Raw genomic sequence first — 18,949 nt, forward strand, 5'->3', positions numbered from 1 at the left:
GCTGTTATGGTACTTTAATTAATTTTAGAGTGCTGCTTGGACTACATATGGTTGAGGGTTGTAAGACTATGCTAAATAAGTTGTTTTAATATTTTACGAAATATTAAAGCATATGGTATATTATTGGATATATATGTATATTCATAATATTAATAATAATTGAAACACATTGGCTCACATATGTATGAGAAAAACGAAGATGTATAATTTTCTTTTTCAAATCAAATGATACTGAGGAATGTCTAGCATAAAAAATATTAAATTTTAATCTAGAATTGCCTCTTATTAATGATATGAAATGAAAAAATAATTGTGTCATAATATTATTCTTCACTTAAAGTAAAAATTAACAATGGTTTTAATATATTAAATAATATATTTGTGTGTATATACAACTCAACTCATATGGGACTACCCCTGAATTTAAGCATATTAATTAGGGGAGGAAAAGAAACTAACAAGGATTTTCTTAGTAGCGGCGAGCGAAAAGAAAATAGTTCAGCACTAAGTCACTTTGTCTTTATGGCAAATGTGAGATGCAGTGTATGGAGCATCAATATTCTAGTATGAGAAATTAATGATTTAAGTCTTCTTAAATGAGGCCATTTACCCATAGAGGGTGCAGGCCCGTATAACGTTAATGATTACTAGATGGTGTTTCCAAAGAGTCGTGTTGCTTGATAGTGCAGCACTAAGTGGGTGGTAAACTCCATCTAAAACTAAATATAACCATGAGACCGATAGTAAACAAGTACCGTGAGGGAAAGTTGAAAAGAACTCTGAATAGAGAGTTAAATAGTACGTGAAACTGCTTAGAGGTTAAGCCCGATGAACCTGAATATCCATTATGGAAAATTCATCATTAGAGTTTTAATATTTTAATAATATTATAATAATAGTGTGCATTTTTTCCATATAAGGACATTGTAATCTATTAACATAAACCAATTTATCATAAAATATGACTTATAGTTTATTTAAATTATTTTGCTTGCATTTTACATAGAATAAATGTCATTAATTTGATAAAGTGTTGATAGATTTATATGAATACAGTGCGTTAATTTTTCGGATTATATAATAGCATGATTATCATTGATTTTCTGTGTTTATTATATGCACTTGTATGATTACAATGCGAAAGATTCAGGATACCTTCGGGACCCGTCTTGAAACACGGACCAAGGAGTCTAACATATGTGCAAGTTATTGGGATATAAACCTAATAGCATAATTAACTTGACTAATAATGGGATTAGTTTTTAACTATTTATAGATATTAACACAATCCGGGCGTTCTATATAGTTATGTATAATATATTTATATTTTTATACCCTAATGGAACGTACCTTGAGCATTATGCTGTGACCCGAAAGATGTGTAACTATACTTGATCAGCGTTGAAGTCAGGGGAAACCTGATGGAGACGAAAAGTTCTGACGTGCAAAATCGATTTGTCAGAATTGAGTATAGGGGCGAAAGACAATCGAACCATCTAGTAGCTGTTCCTTCCGAAGTTTCCTCAGGATAGCTGGTGCATTTAAATGTATATAAAATAATCTTATCTGGTAAAGCGAATGATTAGAGGCCTAGGGTCGAACGATCTTAACCTATTCTCAAACTTTAAATGGGTAAGAACCTTAAGCTTTCTTGATATGAGTTTAAGGTATGATATATGAAAAGAACTCTGAATAGAGAGTTAAATAGTACGTGAAACTGCTTAGAGGTTAAGCCCGATGAACTGAATATCCATTATGGAAAATTCATCATTAGAGTTTTAATATTTTAATAATATTATAATAATAGTGTGATTTTTTCCATATAAGGACATTGTAATCTATTAACATAAACCAAATTTATCATAAAATATGACTTATAGTTTATTTAAATTATTTTGCTTGCATTTTAACATAGAATAAATGTCATTAATTTGATAAAGTGTTGATAGATTTATATGAATACAGTGCGTTAATTTTTCGGAATTATATAATAGCATGATTATCATTGATTTTCTGTGTTTATTATATGCACTTGTATGATTAACAATGCGAAAGATTCAGGATACTTCGGGACCCGTCTTGAAACACGGACCAAGGAGTCTACATATGTGCAAGTTATTGGGATAAAACCTAATAGATAATTAACTTGACTAATAATGGGATTAGTTTTTTAACTATTTATAGATAATTAACACAATCCCGGGGCGTTCTATATAGTTATGTATAATGATATTTATATTATTTATACCTCTAACTGAAGTACCTTGAGCATATATGCTGTGACCGAAAGATGGTGAACTATACTTGATCAGGTTGAAGTCAGGGGAAACCCTGATGGAAGACCGAAACAGTTCTGACGTGCAAATCGATTGTGCAGAATTGAGTATAGGGGCGAAAGACCAATCGAACATCTAGTAGCTGGTTCCTTCCGAAGTTTCCCTCAGGATAGTGGTGCATTTAAATGTTATATAAAATAATCTATCTGGTAAAGCGAATGATTAGAGGCCTTAGGGTCGAAACGATCTTAACCTATTCTCAAACTTTAAATGGGTAAGAACCTTAACTTTCTTGATATGAAGTTTTAAGGTTATGATATATTGTGCCCAGTGGGCACTTTTGGTAAGGCAGAACTGGCGCTGTGGGATGAACAAACGTAATGTTACGGGTGCCAAAATTAACAACTCATACAGAAAAATTGAAAGGCGTTGGTTGCTTAAAACCAGCAGGACGGTGATCATGGAAGTGAAAATCCGCTAAGGAGTGTTGTAACAATCACACTGCCGAAGCAACTAGCCCTTAATAATGGATGGCGCTTAAGTTGTTATACTATACATTACCGCTAAGTAGATGATTTATATTTATTCTATAATATAAATTTTGAAACTTTAGTGAGTAGGAAGGTACAATGGTGTGCTTAGAAGTGTTTGTGCGTAAGCCTGCATGGAGCGCCATTGGTGCAGAGATCTTGGTGGTAGTAGCAAATAATCGAATGAGACTGTTGGAGGACTGAAGTGGAGAAGGGTTTCGTGTTCTTTTTCTGTTTTATAGCCGTACTACATGGAAGTCTTTCGCAGAGAGATATGGTAGATGGCTAGAAGAGCATGACATATACTGTTGTGTCGATATTTTCTCCTCGGACCTTGAAAATTTATGGTGGGGTATACGCAAATTTCAACAGGCCGTACCAATATCCGCAGCTGGTTTTCTTATACTTTTGCCTGCTACCTTGGCATTACATCTAAAAAGTACAAACATCGCATTGTCAAAGGAGGTGGTTTTAGTACGTAGGCGCTGTGGGACTTCATTGTCCCGGTGATGCAGTGAATCGTGCATACGAGATTGTTCCAGTAGTTGGTTGCTCGTATCTTTTAGAAGATTTCCTCCTCGGCGATCAAAAAAAAAAAAAAAAAAAAAAAATAGCCAAATGCCTCGTCATCTAATTAGTGACGCGCATGAATGGATTAACGAGATTCCTACTGTCCCTATCTACTATCTAGCGAAACCACAGCCAAGGGAACGGGCTTGGAATAATTAGCGGGGAAAGAAGACCCTTTTGAGCTTGACTCTAATCTGGCAGTGTAAGGAGACATAAGAGGTGTAGAATAAGTGGGAGATATTATTCCTTGTGTTTGATATCGCCAATGAAATACCACTACTCTTATTGTTTCCTTACTTACTTGATAAATGGAACGTGTATCATTTCCTAGCCATTATACGGATATATTATTATATCTTATGGTATTGGTTTTGATGCAAGCTCTTGATCAAAGTATCACGAGTTTGTTATATAATCGCAAACAAATTCTTTAATGAGAGAGTGCATTTATGTATTTTTAATTTGAAATATTTGGTATAACTCCAATTACTCAGGTATGATCCAATTCAAGGACATTGCCAGGTAGGAGTTTGACTGGGCGGTACATCTCTCAAATAATAACGGAGGTGTCCAAGGCCAGCTCAGTGCGGACAGAAACCACACATAGAGCAAAAGGGCAAATGCTGACTTGATCTCGGTGTTCAGTACACACAGACAGCAAAAGCTCGGCCTATCGATCCTTTTGTTTAAAGAGTTTTTAACAAGAGGTGTCAGAAAAGTTACCATAGGGATAACTGGCTTGTGGCGGCCAAGCGTTCATAGCGACGTCGCTTTTTGATCCTTCGATGTCGGCTCTTCCTATCATTGTGAAGCAAAATTCACCAAGCGTTGGATTGTTCACCCATGCAAGGGAACGTGAGCTGGGTTTAGACCGTCGTGAGACAGGTTAGTTTTACCCTACTAATGACAAAACGTTGTTGCGACAGCATTCCTGCGTAGTACGAGAGGAACCGCAGGTACGGACCAATGGCACAAATACTTGTTCGAGCTGAACGCCTCAGTCGTATGACAATGATAAATAAGGGGCAATTTGCATTGTATGGCTTCTAAACCATTAAAAGTTTATTTTAAACGACAATGGATGTGATGCCAATGTTATTTGTAACATAGTAAATTGGGAGGATCTTCGATCACCTGATGCCGCGCTAGTTACTTATTAAAACATTATTTAATACAATGACAAAGCCTAGAATCAATTGTAAACGACTTTTGTAACAGGCAAGGTGTTGTAAGTGTTGAGCAGCTGCCATACTGCGATCCACTGAAGCTTATCCTTTGCTTGATGATTCGATTTTTTTAAATTGCTGATGTACTATTATTATATGGAAGAGTATTTCATATAATAATAAGTCCATTTCTATCCTCTTTTTTTTTAGTAGTAGCCAAATGTATCGTCATTTCTTTAGTGACGCAATGAATACTTTAAGAGATTCCTACTCTTCATGTTTAAAGGTGAAAAAAAAAGTTATATATATATATAAGTTAAAAGAACGAATACGGCTTTTCAAACTGTGTTCGTCATAATGTAGCCAAATGAATCGTCATTTATTTAGTGACGCAATATATATATTAAAGAGATTCCTACTGTACCTATTAAAAGGTCAAAAGAAAAAAATGTTATATGTATATAACTTTAAAAATGAAAACGGCGGTGCCAACTGTCATCTTCATAATGTTGCCAAATGAATTGTCATTTATTCAGAGATACAATAAATATTTTTAAAGAAACTCCTACTGTCCATATTGAAAGGTGGAAAAATAATGTTATATGTATATAACTTAAAAGAACGAAAACGGCGGTTTCAACTGTGATCGTCATAATGTAGCCAAATGAATCGTCATTTATTTAGTGACGCAATATATATATTTAAAGAGATTCCTACTGTACCTATTAAAAGGTCAAAAGAAAAAAATGTTATATGTATATAACTTTAATAAATGAAAACGGCGGTGCCAACTGTCATCTTCATAATGTTGCCAAATGAATTGTCATTTATTCAGAGACACAATAAATATATTAAAAGAAACTCCTACTGTCCATATTGAAAGGTGGAAAAATAATGTTATATGTATATAACTTAAAAGAACGAAAACGGCGGTTCCAACTGTGATCGTCATAATGTAGCCAAATGAATCGTCATTTATTTAGTGACGCAATATATATATTTAAAGAGATTCCTACTGTACCTATTAAAAGGTCAAAAGAAAAAAATGTTATATGTATATAACTTTAATAAATGAAAACGCGTGCCAACTGTCATCTCATAATTATATGAAAAAAAAAAAATTTACTCAACATTAAAATTTTTCATATCATATGAAAATATATCATAACGTATGGATTTATTTAATATCGCCCATATATATGAAAAAAAAAAAATTTACTCAACATTCAAAATTTCTCATATCATATGAAAATATATCATAACGTATGCGATTTATTTAATATCGCCCATTTATATGAAAAAAAAAAATTACTTAACATTTAAAATTTTCATATCATATGAAAAATATATCATAACGTATGCGATTTATTTAATTTCGCCCCATTATATGAAAAAAAAAAAAATTTACTCAACATTTAAATTTTTCATATCATATGAAAATATATATCATAACGTATGCGATTTATTTAATTTCGCCCATTCATATGAAAAAAAAAAAATTTACTCAACATTTAAAATTTTTCATATCATATGAAAATATATCATAACGTATGGGATTTATTTAATTTCGCCCATTCATATGAAAAAAAAAAAAATTTACTCAACATTAAAATTTTTCATATCATATGAAAATATATCATAACGTATGGATTTATTAATTTCGCCCATTTATATGAAAAAAAAAAATTACTCAACATTTAAAATTTTTTCATATCATATGAAAATATATCATAACGTATGGGATTTATTTAATTTCGCCCATTTATATGAAAAAAAAAAAATTACTCAACATTTAAAATTTTTCATATCATATGAAAATATATCATAACGTATGGATTTATTTAATTTCGCCCATTCATATGAAAAAAAAAAAAAATTTACTCAACATTTAAAATTTTTCATATCATATGAAAATATATATCATAACGTATGGCGATTTATTTAATTTCGCCCATTTATATGAAAAAAAAAAAATTACTCAACATTAAAATTCTCATATCTATGAAAATATATATCATAACGTATGCGATTTATTTAATTTCGCCCATTCATATAAAAAAATAAAATTTACTCAACTTTAAAATTTTTCATATCATATGAAAATATATCATAACGTATGGATTTATTAAATCGACTATATATATGAAAAAAAATTTTACTAAAACTAAAAATATTAATATCGCCCATTTATCGTATGGAACATCCATATCATATGGGAATATGCATATCACATACGAATGTTTTATACTTTTGGTGATTTCTTAAAACGCCCATTTATTGTATGGGAAAAAATGTTAATTTATTATTGAGTGGTACTTTCAAACATAAATGGTCAATTTCGAGAGTATGGCACAAAAACCTACTTAGGTGGTGTGATGTCGAGCAGTCAGTCATATGTTATATTGGTAAAATTCTTAAATTTCATATGTCTTATGCATTTATAATCGGCAATGTCTATTTATTTATTTATTATAATGAAATTTGATGGTATTTATAAAAATACATATGAAAATTATTGTTGAGTGGTACCTTCAAATAAATGGTCAATTTCGAGAGTATGTGGCACAAAACCTACTTAGGTGGTGTGATGTCAGCATGGTCAGTCATATGTAATATTGGTAAAATTCTTAAATACATATGTTCATGCATTTAATAATCGGCAATGTCTATTTATTATTTATTATAATGAAATTTGATGGTATTTATAAAAAATACATATGAAAATTTATTGTTGAGTGGTACCTTCATATATAAATGGTCATTTCGAGAGTATGTGGCACAAAACCTACTCATGAGAACAGTGGTTGTTTCAGTCATGTTGAAGGCTGCTCTACTTCAAAACGTTAATATTGTCAAATGCAAAAGATATGAAAAAGCCTACCAAGGAAGTCTAAGGTGTATGATGAAACGATCTTAGGATCGTTCTCTCTGCTGAAGGTTTATTCACTGGTTATATTTGAGATTTATCGTTAAACTTGATAAAGATTATGGCATTAAATTAGTTCTTAGTTTAATTCTTCATAATCTTTAACCTTTTTATATAAGAAGAGTAAATAAGTATGCATCATAAATCTTGTTATGTTGCAACTTAAATAATATGTCACTTATATAGAGCAAAATTTTTCCATTATTAAAATCAAATTATTATTATGAATTAATTCTTATAATTATAAAAACACTCATCTCACTTAATGTGATGATGGTTTTACTTGATATATAATTTCACGCATTAAATGTCAAATTCAAGTTAAATTTTAAATTAATATCAAAATACAAATGTTTATTTTCTTTTGAAATGAGCAAAATTAAAGCAAATGTGATTATAATATTTTGTAAGTGTAAAAATAAAGATATTTTTGAACAAATTATTAAATATATTCAATTAATGAAAAACAAAATGAACGCTATTAAATTATGGCCGTATTCGTAAATGTTACCACAAATAATTTATGTATTTTAATTTATTTTATTCAAAATCGTTATTTAACAACACATTTAATAAATAACATTATTCTGGTTGATCCTGCCAGTAGTTATATGCTTGTCTCAACGATTAAGCCATGCATGTCTAAGTTTTAGACGAATTAAAAGTGAAACCGCAAAAGGCTCATTATATCGGTTATGGTTCCTTAGATCGTTAACAGTTACTTGGATAACTGTGGTAAATCTAGAGCTAATACATGCAATTAAAACACGGACCTTCTGGGACGTGTGCTTTTATTAGACTAAAACCAAGCTATCAATTGATCGTTATATTGGTTGAACTCTAGATAACATGCAGATCGTATGGTCTTGTACCGACGACAGATCTTTTAAATGTCTGCCCTATCAACTTTTGATGGTAGTATCTAGGACTACCATGGTTGCAACGGGTAACGGGGAATCAGGGTTCGACTCCGGAAAGGAGCCTGAGAAACGGCTACCACATCTAAGGAAGGCAGCAGGCGCGTCAATTACCCACTCCCAGCTCGGGGAGGTAGTGACGAAAAATAACAATACAGGACTCATATCCGAGGCCCTGTAATTGGAATGAGTACACTTTAAATCCTTTAACAAGGACCAATTTGAGGGCAAGTCTGGTGCCAGCAGCCGCGGTAATTCCAGCTCCAATAGCGTATGTTAAAGTTGTTGCGGTTAAAACGTTCGTAGTTGAACTTGTGCTTCATACGGGTAGTACAACATAAATTTGTAGTGAGTACTATACCTTTATGTATGTAAGCGTATTATCGGTGGAGTTCTTATATGTAATTAAGTACTTGTATTTTTTAAAATATTCCTCCTATTTAAAAACCTACATTAGTGCTCTTAATGGAGTGTTTTTGTGGGCCGGTACAATTACTTTGAACAAATTAGAGTGCTTAAAGCAGGCTTCAAAGCCTGAATATTCTGTGCATGGGATAATGAAATAAGACCTCTGTTCTGCTTTCATTGGTTTTCAGATCCAGAGGTAATGATTAATAGAAGCAGTTTGTTAGTATTACGACGCGAGAGGTGAAATTCTTGGACCGTCGTAAGACTAACTTAAGCGAAAGCATTTGCCAAAGATGTTTTCATTAATCAAGAACGAAAGTTAGAGGTTCGAAGGCGATCAGATACCGCCCTAGTTCTAACCATAAACGATGCCAGCTAGCATTGGGTGTAGCTACTTTTATGGCTCTCTCAGTCGCTTCCCGGGAAACCAAAGCTTTTGGGCTCCGGGGAAAGTATGGTTGCAAAGCTGAAACTTAAAGGAATTGACGGATGGGCACCACCAGGAGTGGCTTAATTTGACTCAACACGGGAAAACTTACCAGCTCCGAACATAAGTGTGTAAGACAGATTGATAGCTCTTTCTCGAATCTATGGGTGGTGGTGCATGGCCGTTCTTATTTCGTGGAGTGATTTTTTTGGTTAATTCCGATAACGAACGAAACTCAAATATATATAATAAATAGATATCTTCAGGATTATGGTGTTGAAGCTTATATTGCCTTCATTCATGGTGGCAGTAAAATGTTTATTGTGTTTGAATGTGTTTATATAAGTGGAGCCGTACCTGATGGTTTGTCCTATTATAGGGACACTAGCTTCTTAAATGGACAAATTGCGTCTAGCAATAATGAAATTGAGCAATAACAGGTCTGTGATGCCCTTAGATGTCCTGGGCTGCACGCGCGCTACAATGAAAGTATCAACGTGTATTTCCTAGACCGAAAATACACGTAAACCGCTGAACCACTTTCACTGGGATTGTGAACTGAAACTGTTCACATGAACTTGGAATTCCTAGTAAGTGTGAGTCATTAACTCGCATTGATTACGTCCCTGCCCTTTGTGCACACCGCCCGTCGCTACTACCGATTGAATTATTTAGTGAGGTCTCCGGATGTGATCACTGTGACGCATTGCGTGTTTCGGTTGTTTCGCAAAAGTTGACCGAACTTGATTATTTAGAGGAAGTAAAAGTCGTAACAAGGTTTCCGTAGGTGAACCTGCGGAAGGATCATTATTGTATTTTCCAACCGTTATTAAAATAAATAAATACCAAATTAATATAAAGATATATAAAATGAAAATGAAATTGAAGATGAGAGTATAAAATGAAAATGAAATTGATTATTATTATTATTAAATCTGATCAGGGGAAGTCGATTTAATACAATATTTGATTTGAAAAATTAAATTAAATTAAATTTAAATAAAGTAAAATGAGTATAAATATATAACAATTGACGGTAGAAAAAAATATATTAACTCTTCTTAAATTATGTATTCCGATCGGAGATTGAAAATGATTTTTGTATATCTTTATTTATCTGCGTGTATATGTACCATAATATACAGGCGTTGCGTAATGTATTGGCCATTGTTTGGTTTGGGCATACATTGGTTAAAGCAACATCCCAAATGTACAATGTTGTACCTGCATTTAAGGTTATCGTTTTACATAAATTGTACAAGTACGTGGAAAGTTGAAAGAAATATTAAAGCATATGTAATTTTGATATATATGTATATTCATAATATTATAATAATGAAACACATTGGCTCACATAGTATGAGAAAGAATGTATAATTTTCTTTTCAAATCAAATGATACTGAGAATGTCTAGAATGCCTTTATTTCTTATTGATGAATGAAAAAATAATTTCCATAATTTATCTTCATTAAAGTATACAATGGTTTAATCTTATATTAAATAATATATTTGTGTGTATATACAACCCAACTCATATGCTACCCCTATAAATAAATAACAAGATTTTTTATACGGGAGCAAGAAAACTTTGTCTTATGGCAATGAGATGCAGTGTATGGGCATCAATATTCTAGTATGAGAGTACGATTAGGTCGTTCTAAATGAGCCATTACCCATAAGGCCAGCCGTATAACGTTAATGATTACTAGATGGTGTTCAAAGGTCTGTGCTTGATAGTGACACTAAGTGTGAATAGAGAGTTAAATAGTACGTGAAACTGCTTAGAGGTTAAGCCCGATGAACCTGAATATCCATTATGGAAAATTCATCATTAGAGTTTTAATATTTTAATAATATTATAATAATAGTGTGCATTTTTTCCATATAAGGACATTGTAATCTATTAACATAAACCAAATTTATCATAAAATATGACTTATAGTTTATTTAAATTATTTTGCTTGCATTTTAACAAAGAATAAATGTCATTAATTTGATAAAGTGTTGATAGATTTATATGAATACAGTGCGTTAATTTTTCGGAATTATATAATAGCATGATTATCATTGATTTTCTGTGTTTTTTATATGCACTTGTATGATTAACAATGCGAAAGAGTCAGGATACCTTCGGGACCCGTCTTGAAACACGGACCAAGAAGTCTAACATATATGCAAGTTATTGGGATATAAACCTAATAGCATAATTAACTTGACTAATAATGGGATTAGTTTTTTAACTATGTATAGATAATTAACACAATCCCGGGGCGTTCTATATAGTTATGTGTAATGATATTTATATTATTTATACCTTTAGAGGTGGAACGTACCTTGAGCATATATGCTGTGACCCGAAAGATGGTGCACTATACTTGATCAGGTTGAAGTCAGGGGAAACCCTGATGGAAGACCGAAACAGTTCTGACGTGCAAATCGATTGTCAGAATTGAGTATAGGGGCGAAAGACCAATCGAATCATCTAGTAGCCAACTTCCTTCCGAAGTTTCCCTCAGGATAGCTGGTGCATTTAAATGTTATATAAAATAATCTTATCTGGTAAAGCGAATGATTAGAGGCCTTAGGGTCGAAACGATCTTAACCTATTCTCAAACTTTAAATGGGTAAGAACCTTAACTTTCTTGATATGAAGTTTAAGGTTATGATATATTGTGCCCAGTGGGCCACTTTTGGTAAGCAGAACTGGCGCTGTGGGATGAACCAAACGTAATGTTACGGTGCCCAAATTAACAACTCATACAGAAACCATATAAGGCGTTGGTTGCTTAAGATACCAGGACGGTGATCATGGAAGTCGAAATCCGCTAAGGAGTGTGTAACAACTCACCTGCCGAAGCAACTAGCCCTTAAAATGGATGGCGCTTAAGTTGTATACCTATAAATTACCGCTAAAGTAGATGATTTATATTATTTATAATATAAATTTTGAAACTTTAGTGAGTAGGAAGGTACAATGGTGTGCTTAGAAGTGTTTGGCGTAAGCCTGCATGGAGCCGCCATTGGTACAGATCTTGGTGGTGGTAGCAAATAATCGAATGAGACCTTGGAGGACTGAAGTGGAGAAGGGTTTCGTGTGAACAGTGGTTGATCACGAGTTAGTCGGTCCTAAGTTCAAGGCGAAAGCCGAAAATTTTCAAGTTTTAAAATGTCAAATGAAATAATAAATAATAAAACACTTCAATAATTTTGAACGAAAGGGAATACGGTTCCAATTCCGTAACCTGTTGAGTATCCGTTTGTTATTAAATATGGGCCTCGTGCTCATCCTGGCAACAGGAACGACCATAAAGAAGCCGTCGAGAGGTATCGAAAGAGTTTTCTTTTCTGTTTTATAGCCGTACTACCATGGAAGTCTTTCGCAGAGAGATATGGTAGATGGGCTAGAAGAGCATGACATATACTGTTGTGTCGATATTTTCTCGACCTTGAAATTTATGGTGGGATACGCAAACTTCTCAACAGGCCGTACCAATATCCGCAGCTGGTCTCCAAGGTGAAGAGTCTCTAGTCGATAGAATAATGTAGGTAAGGGAAGTCGGCAAATTAGATCCGTAACTTCGGGATAAGGATTGGCTCTGAAGATTGAGATATTCGGGCTTGATTGGGAAACAATAACATGGTTTATGTGCTCGTTCTGGGTAAATAGAGTTTATATCATTTATGATAGTTATTTGTTCCCCGGATAGTTAGTTACGTAGCCAATTGTGGAACTTTCTTGCTAAAATTTTTAAGAATACTAATTTTGAATTAGTTCTTTTAAATTATAACGATTATTAATTAACAATCAATTCAGAACTGGCACGGACTTGGGGAATCCGACTGTCTAATTAAAACAAAGCATTGTGATGGCCCTAGCGGATGTTGACACAATGTGATTTCTGGCCAGTGCTCTGAATGTCAAAGTGAAGAAATTCCAGTAAGCGCGCGTCAACGGCGGGAGTAACTATGACTCTTTTCCACATCTTGCAAAAATGCTATCTTACGCACGGGAGGCGGCTAGCTAGACACAACAGCGTAGTAAATGCCGCCTAGCGGGGACTTGAACGAAAAGATCTCCTCATCGCTGAAGATACCAAACTCATCAGCGTCAGAGCATAAAATGGCGGAGTGACGTCTTTCAAATATTTCATTTATTGTGCTGGGTATACTCGAAGCTAGATGTACTAACCTCTAGGTTCTCTTATAATTTTGCCTGCTACTTTGGCATTCCATCTAAAAAGGTACAAACATCGCATTGTCAAAAAGAGGTGGTTTTAGTACGTAGGCGCTGTGGGACTTTATTGTCCCGATGATGCAGCGAATCGTGCATACGAGATTGTCCATTAGTTGGTTGCTCGTATCTTTAGAAGATAGCCAAATGCCTCGTCATCTAATTAGTGACGCGCATGAATGGATTAACGAGATTCCTACTGTCCCTATCTACTATCTGGCGAAACCACAGCCAAGGGAACGGGCTTGGAATAATTAGCGGGGAAAGAAGACCCTTTTGAGCTTGACTCTAATCTGGCAGTGTAAGGAGACATAAGAGGTGTAGAATAAGTGGGAGATATTATTCCTTGTGTTTGATATCGCCAATGAAATACCACTACTCTTATTGTTTCCTTACTTACTTGATTAAATGGAACGTGTATCATTTCCTAGCCATTATACGGATATATTTATTATATCTTATGGTATTGGGTTTTGATGCAAACTTCTTGATTAAAGTATCACGAGTTTGTTATATAATTGCAAACAATTTCTTTAATGAGAGAGTGCATTTATGTATTTTTAATTTGAAATATTTGGTATAACTCCAATTACTCAGGTATGATCCAATTCAAGGACATTGCCAGGTAGGGAGTTTGACTGGGGCGGTACATCTCTCAAATAATAACGGAGGTGTCCCAAGGCCACCTTAGTGCGGACAGAAACCACACATGGAGCAAAAGGGCAAATGCTGATCTGAACTCGGTGTTCAGTACACACAGGGTGAGACAGGTTAGTTTTACCCTACTAATGACAAAACGTTGTTGCGACAGCATTCCTGCGTAGTACGAGAGGAACCGCAGGTACGGACCAATGGCACATTACTTGTTCGAACGAACAGTGGTATGACGCTACGTCCGTTGGATTATGCCTGAACGCCTCTAAGGTCGTATCCGTGCTGGACTGCAATGATAAATAAGGGGCAATTTGCTTTGAATTTTTTTTTAATTGCTGATGTACTTTTATTATATGGGAGAGTATTTCATATAATAATAAGTTCATTTCTATCCTCTTTTTTTAGGTAGCCAAATGTATCGTCATTTCTTTAGTTTTTTTTTTTTTTTTTTTTTTTTTTCTCTGATATTAGTAGTATATCGACATATTGAGTTTTTAAAAAGTGCTCAACTATTAGTAGTATATCGACATATTGAGTTTTTAAAAAGTGCTCCATAGTTCCATAGGACGATATGGAGGTTTATTTGCATTTTTGGGCCGTGATTGACGTTAGGAGCTGTGTCATGGCAGCAACTTGGTCCATTATCTTCTCCATAAGAGCTTCAAGGCGATCCAATCTTTGGCTTGTTTGGGACGAATTGACAGGAGGGGCCTCTGCCTGCTGGGGAGGCAGCTGATTGCCTTTTAATATATTGGCGAAAGTGACGCCTGGCTTGCTCGCAGAGGTTTGCCAGTAACCTGGTGATGGTGTCGTTGGGGTTGACCTTGGCTTTGGCAGATGCGTCTCCTTTGCCTTCAAATAGACTTTGCAGCCCTTATAAGAGGCAGTATGGTTGCCCTTGCAGTGAGCACAGCGGGGAGGATCGGTCCTTGGCTTGCGGCAGTCCGAGGAACTATAAGCGCCTCGGCATTTTAAACAGTTGAACTGCAGGTTGCAGTTCTTCTGAGTGTGTCCAAATCCTTGGCATCTGTATCTGTATCAAGTTCACAAAGAACATAGCCAGAGGTACTTCTTTGTACTGCGGCTGATTGCATTTTTGATGTCCAGGCCTCTAACAATGTGCCCGTTGGCAGCCAGTGCTTCTTTAATGTCCATGGGATTGGTGGTGTGATGAAGACCTTTGATTCGATTATCGGACGTGTTTAAGTTTGCAATCAAAAAAAAAAAAAAAAAAAAAAAAAAATACAAAAATAGGAAAATAATTGTTATCAAATTTCACATAATTTACGCCTGCCCAATTGTTAAAACCATTAAGTGGCGGCAAATAAATAAGTGACACATACTTGTCTGTGGATCCGGCCGCAGCAGGCACAAATATGATCACTGGTATTAACAGCAACGTCAACAATGCGAACAGGTTTGCCATGCTATCAGATGAAAGCGACAACGACGAAGAAGATGCTCCAATGACGGCTCAACAGGAGCCACCCACGGCTGAGGTGCGCAAGGTCAAGCCGCCTCCTATTTTTCTACCGGAGGTTCACGATATTAAGGACTTAATAAGAGACGTTACATCCGTAATCGGCGGCAACAATTTCGACTACAAAGCGGGTAGGGATGGACAAGTCAGAGTCAACCTACAAGATTTTAAGGATTTTTCAACTCTGAAAAACTACCTTACTGAACACGACATCCCATACCAGACTTTCCAGCCTAAAGACGAGCGAGCTTATAGAATTGTTGTCAAAGGTCTTCATTTCTTTAGTGACGCAATGAATTTACTTTAAGAGATTCCTACTCTTCATATTTTAATGGGTGAAAAAAATGTTATATATATATATAAGTTAAAAGAACGAATACGGCGTTTCCAACTGTTATCGTCATGATGTAGCCAAATGAATCGTCATTTATTTAGTGACGCAATATATATACTTAAAGAGATTCCTACTGTCCATATTGAAAGGTGGAAAAATAATGTTATATGTATATAACTTAAAAGAACGAAAACGGCGGTTCCAACTGTGATCGTCATAATGTAGCCAAATGAATCGTCATTTATTAAGTGACGCAATTTATATTTTTTAAGAGATTCCTACTGTACCTATTAAAAGGTGGGAAGCTTGGGCCTGATGATCGCAGAAGGGGCCTGGATGTACCGTAATTCATAAGTCGTGATTCAGGTCAAGTCGACTCGAAACCTCCAAGTGGTGCTTCCTGGGTGCTGTTGGAATTTTTCAGCAGTAGCCGATTCGAGCGGCGAGGTTTACCCATTTCCTGTTTGGCGGTGACGAAAATGGTTAGTAGTTTCGACTGCGAACAGCCGACCGGAACTGTGATTCGGTACTACGGGATGGGCTAGTTTGCCCACTAGCCCTTTGGGTTGGACCCCTTGTGGGAGATCGTAGTGGCTGTGGTTTATACCCAAATGCGGGGATGAGTTTAACTCAAATGTGGAGTTGCAAACAACCGGGTGCTGCACCCAAAGACCAGCAGAGGTTTTAGGTCGGCCTCGCCTCTCCCAAGAGGGAATGTCATGTCCGACCAACATGGCATCAACTGGCACTGGAGAGAAACTGCAAAAGCAGTTCTCAAATGGGCGTTTGGCGACGCATTGTATCGTCACGTGTACTATTTGTCACAATTGTGGCTTATTCGAGTGCCGTGGTAGTTAAACCCTATTAATGGGTACACGCCACGTAAAACAAATAAGACTTCATGTACCTATTAAAAGGTCAAAAGAAAAAAATGTTATATGTATATAGCTTTAATAAATGAATACGGCGATGCCAACTGTCATCTTCATAATTTATATGAAAAAAAAAAAATACTTAACATTTAAAATTTTTCATATCATATGAAAATATATATCATAACATATGGGATTTATTTAATATCGCCCATTTATATGAAAAAAAAAAATTACTCAACATTCAAAATTTCTCATATCATATGAAAATATATATCAAAACGTATGGGATTTATTTAATATCGCCCATTTATATGAAAAAAAAAATTTACTCAACATTCAAAATTTCTCATATCATATAAAAATATATATCATAACGAATGGGATTTATTTAATATCGCCCATTAATATGAAAAAAAAAAATTTACTCAACATTCAAAATTTCTCATATCATATGAAAATATATCATAACGTATGGGATTTATTTAATATTTATATGAAAAAAAAGAAAATTACTCAACATTTAAAATTTTTCATATCATATGAAAATATATCATAACGTATGGGATTCATTTAATCGTGTGATGTCGAGCATGGTCAGTTATATGTAATATTGGTAAAATTCTTAAATACTTATGCATTTATAATCGGCAATGTCTATTTATTTATTTATTATAATGAAATTTAATGGTATTTATAAAAATACATATGTAAATTTATTGTTTAGTGGTACGTTCATATATAATCGGTCCGTTTCGAGAGTATGTGGCACAAAACCTACTTAGGTGGTGTGATGTCGAGCATGGTCACTCATATGTAATATTGGTAAAATTCTTAAATACATATGTCTTATGCATTTATAATCGGCAATGTCTATTTATTTGTTTATTATAATGAAATTTGATGGTATTTCTAAAAATACATATGAAAATTTGTTGTTTAGTGGTACCTTCATATATAAATGGTCCACTTCGAGAGTATGTGGCACAAAACCTACTTAGGTGGTGTGATGTCGAGCATGGTCAGTCATATGTAATATTGGTAAAATTCTTAAATACATATGCATTTATAATCGGCAATGTCTATTTATTTATTTTTTATAATGAAATTTGATGGTATTTATAAAAATAAATATGAAAATTTGTTGTTTAGTGGTACCTTCATATATAAATGATCCATTTCGAGAGTATGTGGCACAAAACCTACTCATGATGAACAGTGGTTGTTCAGTCATGTTGAAGGTTGCTCTACTTCAACGTTAATATGTCAAATGCAAAAGATAATGAAAAAGCCTACCAAGGTATTCTAAGGTGTATGATGAAACGATCTTAGGATCGTTCTCTCTGCTGAAGCTTATTCACTGGTTATATTTGGATTTATCGTTAATACTTGAATAAAGATTATGGCCATTAAATTAGTTCTTAGTTTAATTGTTCATAATCTTTAACCTTTTATATAAGAAGAGTAAATAAGTATGCATCATAAATCTTATTATGTTTGCAACTTAAATAATATGTCACTTATATAGAGCAAAAATTTTTCCATTATTAAAATCAAATTATTATTATTGAATTAATTTCTTATTAATTACGATTAGTTGGTTAAGGCGAAGCCCTTTACACTAATTCAGCTGGCGCCATGGGTATGCACACAAAAAAGGTGGAATCTGCAGTTGCAAGCTTTGCCGTTCTTTTTTCGCTTCATTTAGTTGGCAATGTAATTCCCAACTAGTTTTAGTGTTGAAGATATGGTATGGCCATTACAATTGTGGATTCTTTAGCGAAGTCTGCTGATGATAGAACTTGGTGGTTCTTGAAATAGCTATACAGACAACCTGCTCACCTTTTGTGCTGCCTATGATTTAAAATCTTACAAATAAATCAGTAAGATTGACCTGAAGCCCCGCTCAAACAAAAATTTTTTGATTAACTTCGAAATCTAGACAAAAAAAAAATTAATTTCTTATAATTATAAAACACTCATCTCACTTAATGTGAATGATGATATATAATTTCACGCATTAAATGTCAAATTCAAGTTAAATTTTAAATTTAATATCAAAATACAAATGTTTATTTTCTTTTGAAATGAGCAAAATTAAAGCAAATGTGATTATATATTTTGTAAGTGTAAAAACAAAGATATTTTTGAACAAAT

At 34.1% G+C, this 18,949-nt stretch overlaps 1 non-coding gene and 1 pseudogene across 1 annotated transcript in view; both read left to right on the forward strand.

Annotated features, from left to right (window-relative positions):
* LOC124462085 overlaps positions 1–61 on the forward strand; it is a 180-nt gene extending 119 nt beyond the window's left edge. The window contains exon 1 of the ribosomal RNA XR_006955371.1: positions 1–61. This exon is cut by the window's left edge and continues 119 nt beyond it. This is a non-coding gene — a ribosomal RNA (5.8S ribosomal RNA).
* Positions 62–10,863: 10,802 nt separating this feature from the next.
* On the forward strand, positions 10,864–14,535 carry LOC124462083 (annotated as a pseudogene).
* Positions 14,536–18,949: the final 4,414 nt, after the last annotated feature.

The sequence above is a fragment of the Drosophila willistoni genome, unplaced genomic scaffold (assembly GCF_018902025.1).
Source record: "Drosophila willistoni isolate 14030-0811.24 unplaced genomic scaffold, UCI_dwil_1.1 Seg872, whole genome shotgun sequence".
In the NCBI taxonomy this organism is placed as follows: Eukaryota; Metazoa; Arthropoda; class Insecta; order Diptera; family Drosophilidae; genus Drosophila; species Drosophila willistoni.